General features: G+C 35.3%; 1 long non-coding RNA gene across 5 annotated transcripts in view; it reads left to right on the forward strand.

Annotated features, from left to right (window-relative positions):
* LOC111560835 overlaps positions 1-17,665 on the forward strand; it is a 334,796-nt gene that overhangs the window by 181,147 nt on the left and 135,984 nt on the right. Inside the window, exon 1 of one of the 5 annotated variants that reach the window (XR_006599339.1) lies at positions 2,701-4,550. The exons of the other annotated variants lie outside the window; for them this stretch is intronic. This is a non-coding gene — a long non-coding RNA (uncharacterized LOC111560835). Of the gene's footprint in view, positions 1-2,700; positions 4,551-17,665 lie in introns of those variants that run through there. 5 annotated transcript variants of the gene reach the window in all.

Consider the following 17,665-nt stretch of genomic DNA (forward strand, 5'->3'; position numbering starts at 1 on the left):
ATTTTTATATATTGCTAAATTTTATTTACTAGTATTTTGTTAAGGATGTTGTGTCATTATTCATGGGAAATATTCTGTGGTTTTCTTTTTTTGTACTATCTTTCCCTTGTTTTCATCTCAGGGTAAAATAAATTGGGAAGTGTTTCCTCCTCTTCTGTTTTTATGGAAAAGGCTGTGTGGAAATGATGTCTATGCTTTGAATGTTCATTAGAAATCTTCAATAAACAATCTGGGTCTGAGTATTTCTTTTGGGGGAGTTTTTAAATTACAAATTCTGTTAACTGCTATACAGCTGTTTAACTTTATTGATATTTTCAGAGAACCAGCTTATTACTTCATTGGGTCTCTCTATTGTTTTTCTACATTCAGGTTCACTGATTTCTGCTCTTATCATTATTATTTCCTTCCTTCTGCTTGCTTTGTATTTATTTTACTCTTATTATTCTACTTCTTGAGGTTGAAACTAAGATTATTGAGACTTTCCCTTTTTTTTAAATGTATGAACTTAGTGCTATAAATTTCCCCTCTTAGTATCACTTCATCAGTGTCCCAGAAATTTTGATATGTTATTTTAGTTTTATTTAATTCAATGTATTTTTTATTTCCTTGAAACTTATTCTTTGACCTATAGGTTATTTTAAAACGTGTTGTTTAGTTTCCAACTGCTTGAAGATTTTCTTGGTATATTTCTGTTATTAATGTCTAGTTTGATTCCATTGTGGTCAGAGAACACCCTCTATATTATTTCATTTATTTTCTGTTTCTGAGGTTTGTTTATGTACCAGGATATGGCCTTTCTTGATATGTATTCTGTGGACACTTGAAAAGAATGTCTATGCTGCTGTTGTGGAGTGGAATGTTCTATTAATGTTGATTAGGTCTTACTGGTTGATGGTGGTGTTGAGTTCTTCTGTATCCTTGTGATTTCTGCCTAGTGGTTCTATCAATTATTGAGAGTGTTTATATCTCTCACTATACTTTTGGATATATCTCTCCTTTTAGTTCTATCAGTTTTTTGTTTACATATTTTTCAGCTCTGTTAACAGTAAACACTTTTAGGATTGCTATGTCTTCTTAGTAAATTAACACTTTTATTATTATATGCTTCTTTGTGTCTCTAGTTATTTACTTGTTCTGATGTTTACTATATCTGACATTTATACAGCACTTTTGTTGACTCCTGATTAATGTTTGCATGATATATTTTTGGCTATGCTTTTACTTTTAGCCTGCTTATAGTGTTGTATTCAAAGTAGGTTTGGGATAGTTTAGATATAGGTGATCATGTTTTTTAACTCATTCTGCCAGTCTCTTTTTTAATGGTTATATTTACATCATTTATGTTTAATGTAATTATTGTTATGTTTGGGAGTAAATCTACCTCTTTTTTCTACCATTTTATTTATTTTTTTAAAAATTTACATCCAAGTTAGTTAGCATAGCGCAACAATGATTTCAGGAGTAGATTCCTTAATGCCCCTTACCCATTTAGCCCATCCCCCCCACAGCCCCTCCAGTAACTCATTGCTTGTTCTACATATTTAAGAGTCTCTTATGTTTTTGCCCCCCTCTCTGTTTTTTATTATTTTTGCTTCCCTTCCTTTATGTTCATCTGTTTTGTACCTTAAAGTCCTCATATGAGTAAAGCCATATGATTTTTGTCTTTCTCTGACTAATTTCGTTTAGCATAATACCCTCTAGTTCCATCCACGTAGTTGCGAATGGCAAGATTCATTCTTTTTGATTGCCGAGTAATACTCCATTGTATATATATACCACATCTTCTTTATCCATTCATCCATCGACGGACATTTGGGCTCTTTCCATACTTTGGCTATTGTCGATAGGGCTACTCTAAACTATTGTCAATAGTGCATGTGCCCCTTTGAAACATCACACCTTATCCCTTGGATAAATACCTAGTAGTGCAATTGCTGGGTCATAGGGTAGTTCTATTTTTAACTTTTTGAGGAACCTCCATACTGTTTTCCAGACACTGCACCAGTTTGCATTCCCACCAGCGGTGCAAAAGAGATCCTCTTTCTCCACATCCTTGCCAACATCTGTTGTTCCCTGAGTTGTTAATGTTAGCCATTCTGACAGGTGTGAGGTGGTATCTCCTTGTGGTTTTGATTTGTATTTCCCTGATGAGGAGTGATGTTGAGCATTTTTTCATGTGTCGGTTGGCCATCTGGATGTCTTCTTTGGAGAAGTGTCTATTCATGTCTTTTGCCCATTTCTTCACTGGATTATTTGTTTTTTGGTGTTGAATTTGATAAGTTCTTGATAGATTTTAGATACTAACCCTTCATGTGGTATGTTGTTTGCAAATATCTTCTCCCATTCTGTCAGTTGCCTTTTAGTTTTGCTGATTGTTTCCTTCTCTGTGCAGAAGCTTTTTATTTTGATGAGGTTCCAGTAGTTCATTTTTGTACATTTTTTGTTATATGTTTGCTCTCTGTATTTTTTTTTGTTTTATTTTACCTGCCTTTCTATGAATTATTTGAATATATTTTAAAATTAAATTTTCACCTTTTTATAGTATTTTTTAATACTCTTTCTACAGCTTTTTTAGTAGTTGTTTAGTATCTCTTTCTACAGCTTTTTTTAGTAGTTGTTTTGGGTGTTAAATTATATATGTAAATATTATATATACATCTAAATATATATAAATGTATGTAAATTATATATAAATCTGTATTTATAGATATATAGATATAGATTTGTATGTATAGGTAGAAAGATAGATGATAGATCTTATCTCAGTATACTGGTATCATCATTTTCTCAGTTTGAAATGTAGAAAATATTTCTCCCTTTATATTACTTTATTTTCCACCATTTATAACAATATAATCTTAAATATTTCATCTACCTGCATTTAGAACTACATCAGACATTGTTACAACATTTGCTTAAACTGTCAAACATGATTTAGAATTCTTGAAAGCGGAAGGGAAGCCTCTTGTATTTACCCATATTTTTACTTGCTCTGTTTATTCTTCCAGATATTCCAAGATTCCTGCCTTTATTTTTTCCTTTCTGTTCAGAGAACTCCTTTAGCCATCCTTTTAGGGTAGGTCTCCTGTCTTCAATTCTTTTAGTTTTCTTTAACATGAGCATATCTTGATTTCACTTTCATTCCTGAAGGATATTCTTATTGGTAAAGGATAATGTGTTAACAGCTTTTTTTCTTTTTAAGCACTTGAAACATGTTATGGCACTTCCTCTGGCCTTTATATTTTCTGATGAGAAACCACACTAATTATTTCTTCTTTATAGGAAGGGTAAGGTGTCTTTTTTCTCTAACTGCTTTAAAACACTTTCTTTTACTTTAGTTTTCACAATTTTGATTGTCATGTGTCTTGGTGTGGATTTCTGTGGATGTATACTATTTGGAATTTATTATGGTTCTTGAATATATAGTTTATGGCTTTTGTTGAATTTGGAAAGTTTTCAAGCCATTATTTCTTTGAATACTGTTTCAGCATTGTGTTTTTCCATTCCTTCTAAAACACTAAAAACATGGATATTAGATCTTTTGTTATATTTACAAATATCATCGAGGATTTGTTGTTCTTTTTTTTTATTATGTTTTGGCCCGGTTTTCAGTCTAGTTTCTCTATGTTGTTTACATTGAATAATTTTTGTTGTTCCTTCTTCATGTTCACTGATTCTTTCCATTGTCGCCTCCATTCTGCTTTAGAGTCCAATCATTACATTTTTTAGTTCTATTGTAGTTTTCAATTCTAAAATTTTTTGCATTCTTTTTTTTATTGTCTATTATTGGTGTAACTATTTTCTTACTTGTTTCAAGAGTGCTCAGAATTGTTCACTGAAGCACTTTTATGATGAAACACTTTAAAATCTTTGTCAGGTAATGCTAATTATTTTCTTTCTTGTTGTCATCATCTATTAATTGTCTCTTTTTTTTCCCCCATTCAGTTTGAAATCTTGTTGGTTTGGGGTATGACACATGATTTTCAATTGAAATCTTGGCATTTGGGATATGATGTTATAAGATCCTGGATATTACTGAAATGTCTGTTTTTGGTGGCTTCTTCTAATACTGCTCTGGCAGGAAAAAGAGAAGCACTGCCTTGTTACTTCCAGGTTGGGGTAGAAGTTCAGGTTCCCTGCTTGGACTAAGTTGATACCCGTGGTTGGGGCTTTTTATTATTCTTGAGTGAGGGTGAGAATTCTGGCTCCCTACAATGCCTCTATTGGCTTCCACAGCTCAGAGAGGTAGGTGTACCTCCTTACTGTTCCCCAAGTGGCCTTCACGCACATCATGAAGTGGGTGGCCTCATTAGCACTGGGTTGTGATGAAAGTCCTGGTTCCCCATTAGGCCATCTGTGACATCATTCCAGCAGGGGCTGGGGGTGTGTGTGGGGGACCTCATCACTATGGTGGTAAAAGGTGGAAATCCAGGATTGCCACTACATGATCTCCACTGACACTGGGGAAGGGCAGTGGCTCATTGCTACCTGGCAGGGATGGAAGTTATGATCCCCTACTTGAGCTTCTCTCACAATACCACAGTATGCAGGTTTGAATAACTCATTAGCTTAGCTAGATTGACAGTCTAGGCTCCCCACTTAGCCTTTGCTAGTATGGGTAAGGATGGGGGCTACATTATATTTTCTGTGGTGTTTGGCTGCAGCAGAGCAATTATGTTCTAAAAATTTTCATTCTTACAAGAATACCCTTTCCTGGTCCTTTGGTGAGGAAAAGTTGGGCATTGTTAGTTCTTTTTCTGTTTGTGCCCATTGGTATTTCTGGTATTACCTGGTTCTTCAGCAACAAGTTTGGTATATATGAAGGAAAAATAAAAAGCAGACAACTCACCACCATGTTGTTTTTTGCATCCCAAGGTCTCTAGCATTCTAGCCTTTCTCTTTCCACCTTTCGGAGAATTTGTGTGTTTGTTTTATATATCATATCAAGGGTGTTTTCTTGCACCTGGTAAGAGGAATAGGGAAAAGTATTTCTACTCTATCTTGACAGAAGTAAAAGTCTTCCTGTTTGTTTCTTCCTTCCTTCCTTTTTCTCTCTCTCTCTCTCTGTGTCTCTCTCCTTTTCTTTCTTCCTTCCTTTCTTCCTTCCTTCCTTCCTTTCTTCCTTTCTTTCTTTCTTTCTTTCTTTCTTTCTTTCTTTCTTTCTTTCTTTCATTTCCTTCTTTCATTTCCTTCTTTCTTTCTCTTTCTTTCTTTCTCTCTCTCTCTCTTTCTTTCTTTTGAAACTTCCAAACTTTTTTCCAGAGTGGCAGTTTTACCATCTGTATTCTCACCAGCAAGGATGAGAGATCTAGTTTCCGTACACCTTTTTCAGTTTTTCGTACTGTCACTATTGCTTGTTGAAGCTGTTCTGTTAGCTGTTTAGTGATATCTCATCATGGTCTTAATTTGAGTTTCCTTGATGGCTAGTGATTTTGAACATTGGTGAAATGTCTCATCATGTCTTTTGCCTATTTTCTATGTAGTTCTGATTTAGCTTACTCACATTACTAGAGGGGTATTTTTCTACAAGCATTAGACCAAGTTCTGTCAACAATGCTGGGAAATAGAGAAGTGAGACAATGTTGGTAGGCAACAGTATCATTTATTATCTACAACAAAGTTTCTCACCTTTGGCACTGTTGAATTCATTGATGTCTTAGACTGGTTAACTCTTTGTTGTGGGGAATTGTCCTAAGTATTGTAGAATATTTAGGAACATCCCGGGCTTTATCCATTAGATAGCAAATCCCCTCACTCCCTTACCTGTTAAGACAACCAAAAGTGTCTCCAGATGTTACCAAATGTCCTCTAGGGAAACCAGAGTTGAGAACAACTGATATGTATTCACTCTAACCAATGTTAGTGGAAGAAAAAATATGTATGGATTAGAATCAGGATCTTTCAAGTACATAGGCTCAAATTCTTGAAGCCTAGAACATATAATTTCCATTTATCAACCTCTGACCTTCAATACTATTGTTGTCATGCATTTTAGCTCTCTATATTTGAAACTTAAATATACATTACGATTACTTTATTTTACAGTAAGTAAATTTTTTATATTTACCCACATAGTTATATTTCCCAGTATTCTTTTTCCTCCTACATTTCACTGCTTACATTTGGGATCATTTTTCTTTGGCTTGAAGAACTGTTTTGAATTATATTACTAAAGGCCTTTTTCAAACCAGTTGTTTTAGTTTTCCTTTGTTTGATGACATCTTTATTTTATCCTCACTGTTGAACAATATTTTTGTTTGATACAGAATTTTAGGTTGGTGATTAATTTTTTTCAGCACTTTAAAGATTTCTTTCCATTGTTTTATGGCATATACTATTTCTGTTGAGAAGTTAGCTAATAATCTGATTGTCTTAATGTCTTCTTTCTTCTGGCTGTCCTTTGAGTATTGTATGTTTAGCAATTATATTGTAATATGCATGGATATATATATTTTTGGTATTTATTCTGCTGGTTTAGATTTCATGCATCTGTCAATTAATCTCTCCCATCAGTCTGGAAAATTCTCCTCCTTTCTCTCTTTGTATATTACTTTTGTCCCATTTTCTCTATTCTGTCTTTGTGGAGATCCACTTTCACACATAATAGAAACTTTGAGCATGTTCTATGTTTTCCTTTTGCTTCTTCCTTCCCTTCTTATTTCCTCTCCTCTCCTGTCCTCTCATTTTTCTTGTCTTTCATCCTTACTTCTCTCTGTAGTTTAAGTTCAGTGTTTTCTATTGGCTTGTCTTCCAGTACATTAATTCTGCCTTCACTCATGTGTAGTCTACAATTAAATCTTTGACTGTATTCTTAATTCAAGTATTCTATTTTCATTTCCAGAATACCTATTTGATTCTTTTATATAGGCTCTAATTCTTCAGTTATTTTGTTTCTCATCTTTTTACTTATTTTTATTCTTTTCACCTGTCTTTAGACATATTAATAGTAGTTATTTTTAAGTATGTCTCAGCTACTTTAAAATGTGGATCATTTGTAGGTCTGCTTTTATTATTTATGATTTTATTATATGACAAACATTGTATATTTAAAAGTCAAATATCCTCTAGATGGTATTTTTTTTTCCAACAGAAAGGATTAAATGTTTCTTCTGTCAAGAATTTAGAATGTAGGGTATGGTAGGGTTGGCAGTTTTATCATTTCAGTACAATCAGGGATTAGATTGTGTTGAGGGTGGGTTGCAATTTTGGTAACACTCAATCTGTGCTTAGGTCATCCTGATTTCTAGGGCATGGCCACCAAGGATTTCAAGTGAGAATCTGATGAATGAATCTTTGCTTTTCAGCTCCAAAAAACAACAGGAATGACATCTGACCAACAGAGGCTTAACCTTAGCTCTTTAGTCTCACACTTTGATAGAACTTCAAAGTTTGGTCTTGAGAGGGAAACCAACCTTGTATTCAGTGCTTTGGGTCTCTTTTATCATGATAGCCCACAAATGCTAAAGTATCAGCTGCTTTTTCTATATCTCAGCAGCAGCCTTCTGCCAGGTCCAGGCCTAGATACTTAGCCTCCAACTACCCCGTAGATGCTTTCCTTTACTATCAATTCACAACTCCTAGGGGGTTTTCCTCTTATTTGCTTTTTTTTCTCCCCTTCTTCTTTTTTAAATTAGGTCTCCTTCAGATGAATCTTTGTTTTCTAGGTCCCATGAAACTAGAGGATATTTTACCCATCCCACAGATTTCCACTTTGTTCTTTTGTCTTCCATTGAAAATCAGAATTCAAAAATGTCTCATATAGAAGGAAATGGCATTTTATTTAAGGCCCCAGAAGTCTCTCTAATTTTGCTACCGTTGCCTCTGTGATTGCTAAGTTTTGTTTGTTTTTCTTTTTACCATCAGTGGCCCTGAAGTTATACCACACTCTAGTTCTCAACCTCTAGCCTGTACCTACACTCAGCAGATTCTATGGGAAAAAAACAATTACCAGCTTACCTTGCTTTTGGCCCTTCTCTGGAAATTTAGTCCTTCTAGTTCTTATTGCTTCCATAGTTCTCTGAGGCTTTAATTTTTTTTTCCTGTAATGCTGTCAGCATTTGTAATTGTTATGGACATAAATATTGACCGATTACATCTCATTGGAAGCAGAAGGCAGCTTTTCTTCAAGACACTTCATCTATATCATTTGATATGTGTTTGTAGCAAGAGTCTGTTTAAATATATCATTATTAAGATTATTATTACCAAATATTTTTTGTTTAAAGTTTAAGCTAGGTAATTTACTAAATACCTACCATTGTCTAATGCATTTTGTTCTTAAACACCAGTATTAAAGTCATTATACAGATAAGAAAAATTGAGGCTTATGAGCTTTTATCCCAAGGTCAAACAATTAATGATGGGTGAAGTTGGGATTTTAATTCCAACTACTAAACCATACTACCTCCTACGAAACTGTAATAGCATAAAGGACATTATTGCTTTATGTCATTTTCTAACTCTTTTATATGCATTTGATTTTCCATCCCAAAATAGATAAATTCCAAAGCTGTTGTTACCAACTTCAAGGCTGAACTAATACTACTCTTATTTTAGGCACTTGAAAATATATTGGCATGTCATATTGGTAACATGTACAATATAAGCATATGTGTAGCACAATTCCTGATACAAATGCTTTGAGTATTTAGAAAATTGACCCAACATGTGGCATTGTCTACTAAGTCTCTGTTCATGCTGATTTCTGATGGTTTTGCAGAATATTGTGTTAGTTTTTAGGGCTAATGAGTTTGGCTTAATTTCTTTACCCCTCTCAGCCAAGTCTCTCCACAATGTGTCTTCTCCCATGGGGTCCTTGCTAATAAATATTTTAATTGAACTTCTTTATTAAAATGAGTGTCTATATGATCATCTAGACACCCCACAGATGTGAGGAGAGATTATGGGTTCAAATGAGATTGGGATAGGCAGATCCAGGTTTGATCCTGATACTGCATTATCATAAACTCTGATAATAAGGGAGTCCAAGTTCACACAAGATTAGTAAACATAATGAAATGAAACTTTAAGTATTTTTTAAGTTTGCTTTCAGTAAATCCTTGATATTTATTAAGCATGAAAGATTGGCACAATCTCAAAGCACAACAAGCAGAATGCTGTTAACTACATATTAATTTCAGTTGCTATGTAACTTCATTATTCACTAAATTCATTGAGTCACGTAAGAGATTGCCTAGTTTGTTGTTCCTTTAAATAATTATTTTTCTTCATATTTAATAAATAAAATCATAAAAGGTAGAATTTTGGCTTCCATTTCTATTTAGAATAGCATTTCCCTTGTTTCTTTGTCTTTTCCAAACAGCCACAACTATCACAATTAATTTTGTTTTATAAATATTTTAATGTTTTTATTTATTTTTGAGACAGAGAGAGACAGAGCATGAGCAGAGGAGGGGCAGAGAGAGAGGGAGACACAGAATCTGAAGCAGGCTCCAGGCTCTGAGCTGTCAGCACAGAGCCCGATGTGGGGCTCAAACCCATGGACTGTGAGATCATGACCTGAGCTCGAGTCGGATGCTTAACCGACTGAGCCACCCAGGGGCCCCGGTTTTGCTTTAAATTATGTTTATCCTTTTGTAATTTTTTAAATTTTGTGTGACTTTATGTTATATATGATAAAATTTTAAAAAAGAACACCTCCTTAAAAGAAATTTCCAGGTCTTATACTTCTCAAAGATTTTCTTACAATATTCACTTTCTACATGTAATTAAACTCTAAATAGCATTTAAACATTCTTATATTGAGATTCTGCATTTAATTCAAACCTTGCAATAGCCATGGCTGTCAAAGATTTCATATTCTAAGACAAGGACAAAATAGTCATAGATTAATTCTAATACCTTCCTTTTATTCCTAAACTGAAAGCAGGTATCATTATTATAGCTTTGGAAAAGGAGGTTGAGAGCTCTCTTAATTTAAGTGACATCTCACTTGGTGAAGAATTTGAAACTTGGAGTACTAAACGATGAAAGAAAATAAAGGAATAGATTTTATTGGTATGAAGTAAACCAAGACAGGTCTCTTGTTGGAAAAGTATAAGGGAGCATCTAAAGATAATTCAGTTAGTTCTATAAAAGAGGTGTGAATTACAAATTGATAAAGATTATGTGTCCTTCCATGAATATTGTTTTAATTTAAGCAATAATAAAGTTGCTTACAAATAAATTCTTTTTCATCATTACCATTTTTGCCAGCTAATTAATCTGAAAATAAAAATGCCTGTTGAAGTCTCATCAAACCTTAAGAATATTGGAGTTTATGGCTAATTTTATTTGTAGCCTATGTTTTGACCATTAGGCAGAATATAACCATAAACCATAAAGGAAATTAGGGACAAATACCATTTAATATTTGGGTCTGATAAATTGTCCCATTTTAATCTCCTTAAACCAAATTGTCTCAGATTTGCTATGAGTCATAAAAGGAATGCTTTTTTTTTTTTTAATTGTGAGTTTCTCATTTGCCTTTAAATATCAGCCACACTTCCTCCTCATCCACACTTGGCTCCATCATCTTTCAAGCTTGCTAAAATAATACTAATAATTACCCCCAAATCCTGCACATGTTGGTTTCCTAAATTTCCTCTACTCCTAGAAAGTGTTCTGTCTCCATCTTAGTTTGGGAGAGGGAAGATGACTCCTAAATGCTTCTGGTCCTCCAGTTATCACCTTCCTATCTCTCAAAGAAGGGACCTTTTCTTGGGACTTATTTTGTAATAGGAAAACATTTGGGAATATTTCAACTCATCATAGAATTTGAACCATGAAATCAAATAAGCCAGATAAATTTCCCTCCCAGAAGGTTTCTTGGGTCCCATGCCAACATTCCTACCTCTTTCCTTCTTAAGTAACCTTTGGGTCACAAAAGATTCTTTACCTTTCCTTGTGGGGTAATAACTGTCTACTGATTTAAGTTTACATGATTTCATTACTACGTAATTCTTCCTAAAACTAAAAGAGATTTCACAATGGTGATTTTCTGTCTCCACAGAGATGTGGCTAGCCACAGTTAAATGTGTGGACTTCTTTCAGTAGAAGTTAGTAAGTAAGCAAATAATTAAACAAATAAATACCAGCTTTTCCCTCTGTTCCTCCTGCCCCTAATCCATGCAAATCAAATCTGAGGCTCAAGGCATTGGGTCACTTGAGGCACAAGGTCTATACACAAGAAATTTATAGTATCAATGTGGATAGGTAGCCCTATCATTTCTGTACATGTTGGCTGGAGATAAGATAAACTTGAGTCTCAGTGACACATTAAAGATGCTGTTTATTTTCTGTGTGTTTCCAAGTTAGTCTCCCCTGCCCAGAGGCAGCTGTGGGGCATTTGCTGTTGAACTGTTTCATACCCACAAGTCGTGTTGTACAAAAATGGTACGTACACATACATATGTTGTACTTTGATTTCTGTCCTCTTACTCTCAAAGTTCTGAATATAAGAATTACCTCCAATTAATCAATTACTTGTCCAGTAAAGAGGAATTTCATTGGAAAGGCCTTTCACAGAAGTAAACCCAAGTGTAAAAGGTGGAAAGCCAGGTAAAATGATGTGAAATACCCTAGGTCCAAAGTCAGTGGACACGGCTATAGACCACTCTGCCACAAGGTGGGAGTGAGTCCATAGTTTGCTGGGTCTCTGTTTCTCATCTGAAATAGGAAGGTACCTCTTAGACACTCTGTAATAATACCAATTTCAAGTGTCATTTATAATGGCAGAAATTGCAACTAGAATATAAGTTTTCTGCCTTGTATACAGAAATTTTAGAATCAGACCCAGTGAGAGGAATTCTGGGAGGAGAGTCTTCCAGAATCTCTTCCTATTGAACTTGGCCTTCATCAGTGCAAAGGCTGCCTATGGGGCTTTCTGGGTCCAAGAGAAGTTGGTAAGGATTTGCAAAGATGAGCTTCATATTTCTTTCTATAGGGAAGAGCCTCTCATGGAATATATGTTTGAACTTAGTTGACCATATTTGCCCTGTAGAAATTTTAATTGTTACATATTTTAGGAAAATAATATCTTAGAGAAATACGTCAATCTGGTGGTGGTTGGTAGTCAGAAAAAATGTGTTTTTTCGATTTTTATGTGAGTGTTTATTTTCTCATTGAGATATAAAGGACAGATACTTTCATATTATAATTTAAATGCTTTTTTAATTCAAAGGAGGAATTAGGGAATTACGGTTGATTAACAGAGGAAGAAAAACATAAGGTTGAAAGTATAATAAGTGAAAGTAGACCTTTTCTTTCCATCCAGAATGGAAACTCTCTCTTCTCCCCTGTTTCTCTTTTTCTCACTCTCTTCTTCCTCTCTTTAAATCTGTTTCTCTCCCTGTCTTTCTCTCTTTTTTCCACAGAAGACTAAAGTGCTAGAAATCCTTATGTTGGTACTAGTAACATTAGAAAATGTATAAATATGTGAGGACCATACACAACCATGTTTCCAAGCAGAGATTGACCGAGTGCCACTGAGTAGTTGGACTTGATGTGTTGAAAGTTTTTTTTTTTAATCTTTTATTACATGGAGTGATAATGTCATTTCTGCTATTATTATTTGCAGTGTCTCATGGTCTTGAAATGGCTTGAGGAATTAACCTCCACTTTATCTATTAAAAAATATTTTCTAAGCAAAACCATCATTGAAAATATATTTCCAAGGGAAAGACACTTATCCCATTCAGGGAATTTGATCAGTACTTAAACCACTCGGTGTTAATTTGTTTACAGGTAATCAATATGGTAATTGCAAGTAATGCTATATAGTTTATTTCCTCGTGTGCAATAAAACTGATTTTTTTTTTTTTTACAAAAAGCAGACTTTTATTCTAAGGTCTACTTACTATGGACTATTTACTATTTAGAGTGCCCTACTGTCCTGTGCCATTCTATTTTCTCCCAGTGAGTGCAGTTTTAATATACATGGAAATTATGTAACTGGTCATTTAGTTACGATGTGACACTCATCTTATTAAAATGCTCTATCTAGTTGTTGTCAGTATTGCTATTATTTTACCTATATTCATCCACTACATCCAATAACGCACACACACTTATACACTTACACATATACCTTCCTTCCAAGGACCTTAAAGTATTTCCTTCATATATATATTTCCTTCATTTATATATATTATATATAAAGTATTTCCTTCATATATATTTTTTTCTTCCCCTAGTAGTAGACACTATTTTACCATACAGAAAAGGAAACAGAAATATTGAGTTGGGCCTAGAATCCAAATCATCTATCTCTGATACCAGCTACATGTTGCTATAAAACAGTCATAAACATCCATTAAGCAAATACTATGTGTCCAGCATTGTTCTAGAAGTTTTACATGCATAGCCCCGTTTTAGCTTGTTAAGGCAGATTTTATCAGTACCTCCATTTTGCAAATGAGGAAACAGGTATAGAGAGATTAAGTAACTTGCAGGTTAGTGACTGTCAAAGCCAAGCCCCGTCCCAGGGTATCAACATGCAAAGTCTTACTATAAGTACTGAGTCGTAATATCCCCTCATCTATGAATTCCTGGTCTTTGAGTCACTGGTATGCCCCTTCACATCCATGTCTTTACTTACTATGTCAGAGCAGTATTTAACATAATGTATATGAAGCTTCAATGTTCCTTGAAGTCTTGGGGATTGTTGGGGATTGCAGAGTGTTCTAGGAGGAGAGAAACCCATTTAAAATCAAGAAGCATTTGGGGTGCCTGGGTAGTTCAGTCAGTTAAGTGTCAGACTTCGGCTCAGGTCATGATCTCAGGGCTCCTGAGGTCAAGCTCCCCATCAGACTCCCTGCTCTGCTGAGTTCAAGCCCCACCTCAGTCTCAGAGCCTACTTCAGATCCTCTGTCCTCCTCTCTCTTCCTCTCTCTTTGCCCCTCTCCCTCTCTCTTTGCCCCTCCCCTGCTCACACACTCTCAAAAATAAATAAACAAAAAAAAAAAAAAAAAGAAGAAGAAGCATTTCACTGTAAGTGTTTCTGGTAAGTTGTCCACAGATCTGAAAAGAAAGAGGCATAAAACTCCAAGTTCCTAGGCATTTGTTACAATTTCTTTTTTTATTCTATATAAATATTCCCATTCATATCCACTTTTGTTATTTCCTTCTTTTCCTTAAAGAGAGCACCCAAATTGTAAAAAAGTTTTATTCCCACAAAAGCTGTATTCTCCCCCTGCTTACCCATTGGTGTTTTTGTTTTTGTTTTTGTTTTTGTTTTTTTTTGGTTTTTTTTTACATCATTCATTTTATACTTAGGAACATGCTGAATGCTAGGTGCTAGCAGGAAGGGCTAATTGTATAACCAGAATTAGACTGCCTCAGAAGGTAACTGATCATTTCAGGAGCTGTTACAGATATAGTCTTTTTTTTTTTTTTAACGTAGTAGATGATAGTAGAGCCTACTAATTTTAAGTTATTGTGTAATACTCTGGCATGATGGAAATTTACCTGGCCAAAAAGTACTGCCTTAGTACTAATGTTTAATCCAACACACAAATAACTCTGTGGCTTTCAAAAACATTTTTAATGCAACTCACAGGCAGAAATACATGTTATATATGATTGTCATGACCCATTGTCTCAGTCCATTTGAACTGCTATAACAAAATACCACAGACTGGTTAGCTCATAAACAACAGAAATTTATTTCTCACAGTTCTGGAAGCTGGCAAGTTCAAATCAAGGCATCTGCATGGTTGAGTGAGGGCCCTCTTCCTCATTCATAGCCGGGTTTTTTCATTGTGTCTTTACATGGTAGAAGAGTCTAGGAATCTCTCTGGATCCTTTTTTATAAGGCGCTAATCCCATTCATGAGGGTTCCACCCTCCTAATACTATCATCTTTGGGGGTTAGGATCTAAATATACAAATTCAGACCATAGTACCCATTAAATGGATTTCACAGCTCACCAGTGGGTGACAGATGTTAGTTTGAAAAACAGTGCAAGAACACATTGGCTCCTTCAAATGCTTTGTGTTTTGTTTTCTATAAGCAATGTACAGATGTGGGGAAATGGACCAATCTAGTTGTCCTTCCTTGTCCCATCACTTTCCACAATGAGAAATAGGACTAACTGTTCCAGAGAGAAACTAATCACTGACAATAAAGAGAAATCAGTCATCCAAAGTACTAATGAGATTGTGATTGGTTTGTTGGTTCATTTATTAATTGGGAGTGAGTCTCTCCATGGCTTTTACTGCCCATTTTACACAGGTGCTCCACACCGGTTCATCGGCTACATTGTCTAATCATCCACAGGAGGCTAATTTAAGTGGCTATGCTATTGGTGATTAAGCCATCAGCTGATAATGGAACCAGTGGTTGTTAGTTTAAATTCCCCTCCAAAGAATTTTTTCCCAAAGTATTTAAATACAGAAACTAGCTCAAGATAGTGATTAAGAGACTTAATACACTGGATAGAGTGATACTCTTCCACAGTATACAATTACTGAAAATAGTCAGCATATGTTAGCTAAATTGCATGTTTTGTGAAAAAAAAAAAGAATGTAGAGAATTGAGTGAATACTCAATGTCTCTGCTAGAACTACAGAGTTTCACAGGGCTTCTGTTCGTATCCTGTGTCTTCCCCAAATTCATCAAGAACTTTAGATACTGTCAGCCTTGGAACGTGAATTTGCGAATCGAAGCTTCCTTGTCATGTAAAATTAACTGGTTTGTAATCTAGGAAGCTTAGTGTAGATACTAATTGTCAGGATAGAGTTGCAGATGAACTTTCAGTTATGAATTTAGTACAATTTATTTTCATCTGTAATGGGGTATATTTGACAAATGTCAGACACATGTGGGAATTTGGAAGTCACTGGGAAACTTCACACTGAATTGAAGCCTTTAAAATGTAAATCTGGAGATTTTGTTTGTAAACACTTTTTAATGTATTTGCAAAATGTACAGTAATCATTGTAACGGCCATTGTGGGCAAACATCTGTTAAGCAGTGATTCCCACTTTTTGGATGAGGTGATCAGTGACCTTTTTGGAGATTTCTTTGCTATGAGGAAAGCTCTGTTCATCAACTAACTGCACTACATGAACTATTTTAGCTCACTGAATTTGATGTGGTCTTAACAAATGTAGATTGTTGAAGATGTGGATAAGTAAGGAAAATTGTTATATAAATCCTTCACTGCTATGTAAGCTGTTCCTAATTTTCTTCTCATTAAACAAGCCTGCTAAGAACCACTTTTAGGACACTTTATTCTCCGACAGTTTGCTCCTCTGCCTAAGTGACCAGGTTGATGGCTGGTCCTTTTCTCAGTGCCTGTGAATTTTTAACCCAATTATATTTAGGAACCATACCATCTAAAGAAGATGCAGCTATCTAGTTTAAGTCCCACTTGCTCAATCCTGTTCACTGAGAGAGGCAGGGTACTATTCCTATCTGAATGGATGAGGAAACTAAAATATTGGTGGAAATAAACATTTATTGATCGTTTGTTTATTTTTTTAATGTTTTTATTTATTTTTGAACGAGAGAGAGAGAGCATGAGCAGGGGAGGGACAGAGAGAGAGGGAGACACAGAATCTGAAGGAGGCTCCAGGCTCTAAGCTGTCAACACAGAGCCCGATGTGGGGCTCAGACTCACGAACTGTGAGATCATGACCTGAGCCAAAGTCAGATGCTTAACGGACTGAGCCACCCAGATGCCACTATTGATTAATTGTTTAGATCAGCCTTTAATGCCAGCCATTATCCTGGTCACTAAGTCATACTTTTTCCTGTTAGCATCTCAATTAAACCTTGATTTCCAAAGGATTTTTATTATCCCTATCTTACAAATGAAAACAATGAGATTCATAGAACTAAGTCACCTCTGAAGAAGGAAGGTCTAAGAGCTAGTAAGCTGCTGAGTCAGAATCTAAGAAGTGTGCGTGAAGACAAAGTTTGTTATAACATGCCCTTATGGGTCCCAGTTTAATCTGGGGCTGAACCCAATCTCTTACCTTTCTGACCAACGTTCTTTTACTAGACAATGCTGCATCATAACAGAGCTACAGCCCTGTCAGTTCAGAGCAAGATTGTCTTCTCAATATGGGCACTTGAGTAATGAAGAAGCATAGGTGAAGGGTCCAGAGCTTTCCAGTGAGAGGCTAGTCATTCAATTAGTCATCCAACTACGTGCTCATGACACAGCAAACAGAGGGTCCGAGTCAATCAAAATCACTTTCCCTTTCACAAGTGTAACCAAGTGCTGTTGCCATCAGGAAAGAAACTTGGTTTCATTAATTAACAAGTAGCTGTGGTGGTTGATTGATGACTGAGCAAAGCAGTCTTGCTTACTCTATAGATGAAGGCTTTTCATTGTGGTCATACTCTGTCTTCAGAGCTTATTTTCAAGAGCTCCAAGCTCAACCTTCTCTATGTTGATTCTCCAGTACAAGGTTGTTCTAATCTGTGATTACTGAACAACAAATATGAGTGGCTGTTGTCTACATTTCCTTTCTCTGAACCGTGCTATTGAGTCTCTATTGTGTGGTAACTGTTGCTTTTTCAATCAAGATGGATGCAAAGAAATCATTAACATTCTCCAAGCCAATTCAATTACACAAATATCAGCTACCTACTCATGCCAGGTATAGTCATTGATCCTATGAGGGTACATAGATGAATATGTAGTTTATCAAGGGAG

The sequence above is a fragment of the Felis catus genome, chromosome B3 (assembly GCF_018350175.1).
Source record: "Felis catus isolate Fca126 chromosome B3, F.catus_Fca126_mat1.0, whole genome shotgun sequence".
In the NCBI taxonomy this organism is placed as follows: Eukaryota; Metazoa; Chordata; class Mammalia; order Carnivora; family Felidae; genus Felis; species Felis catus.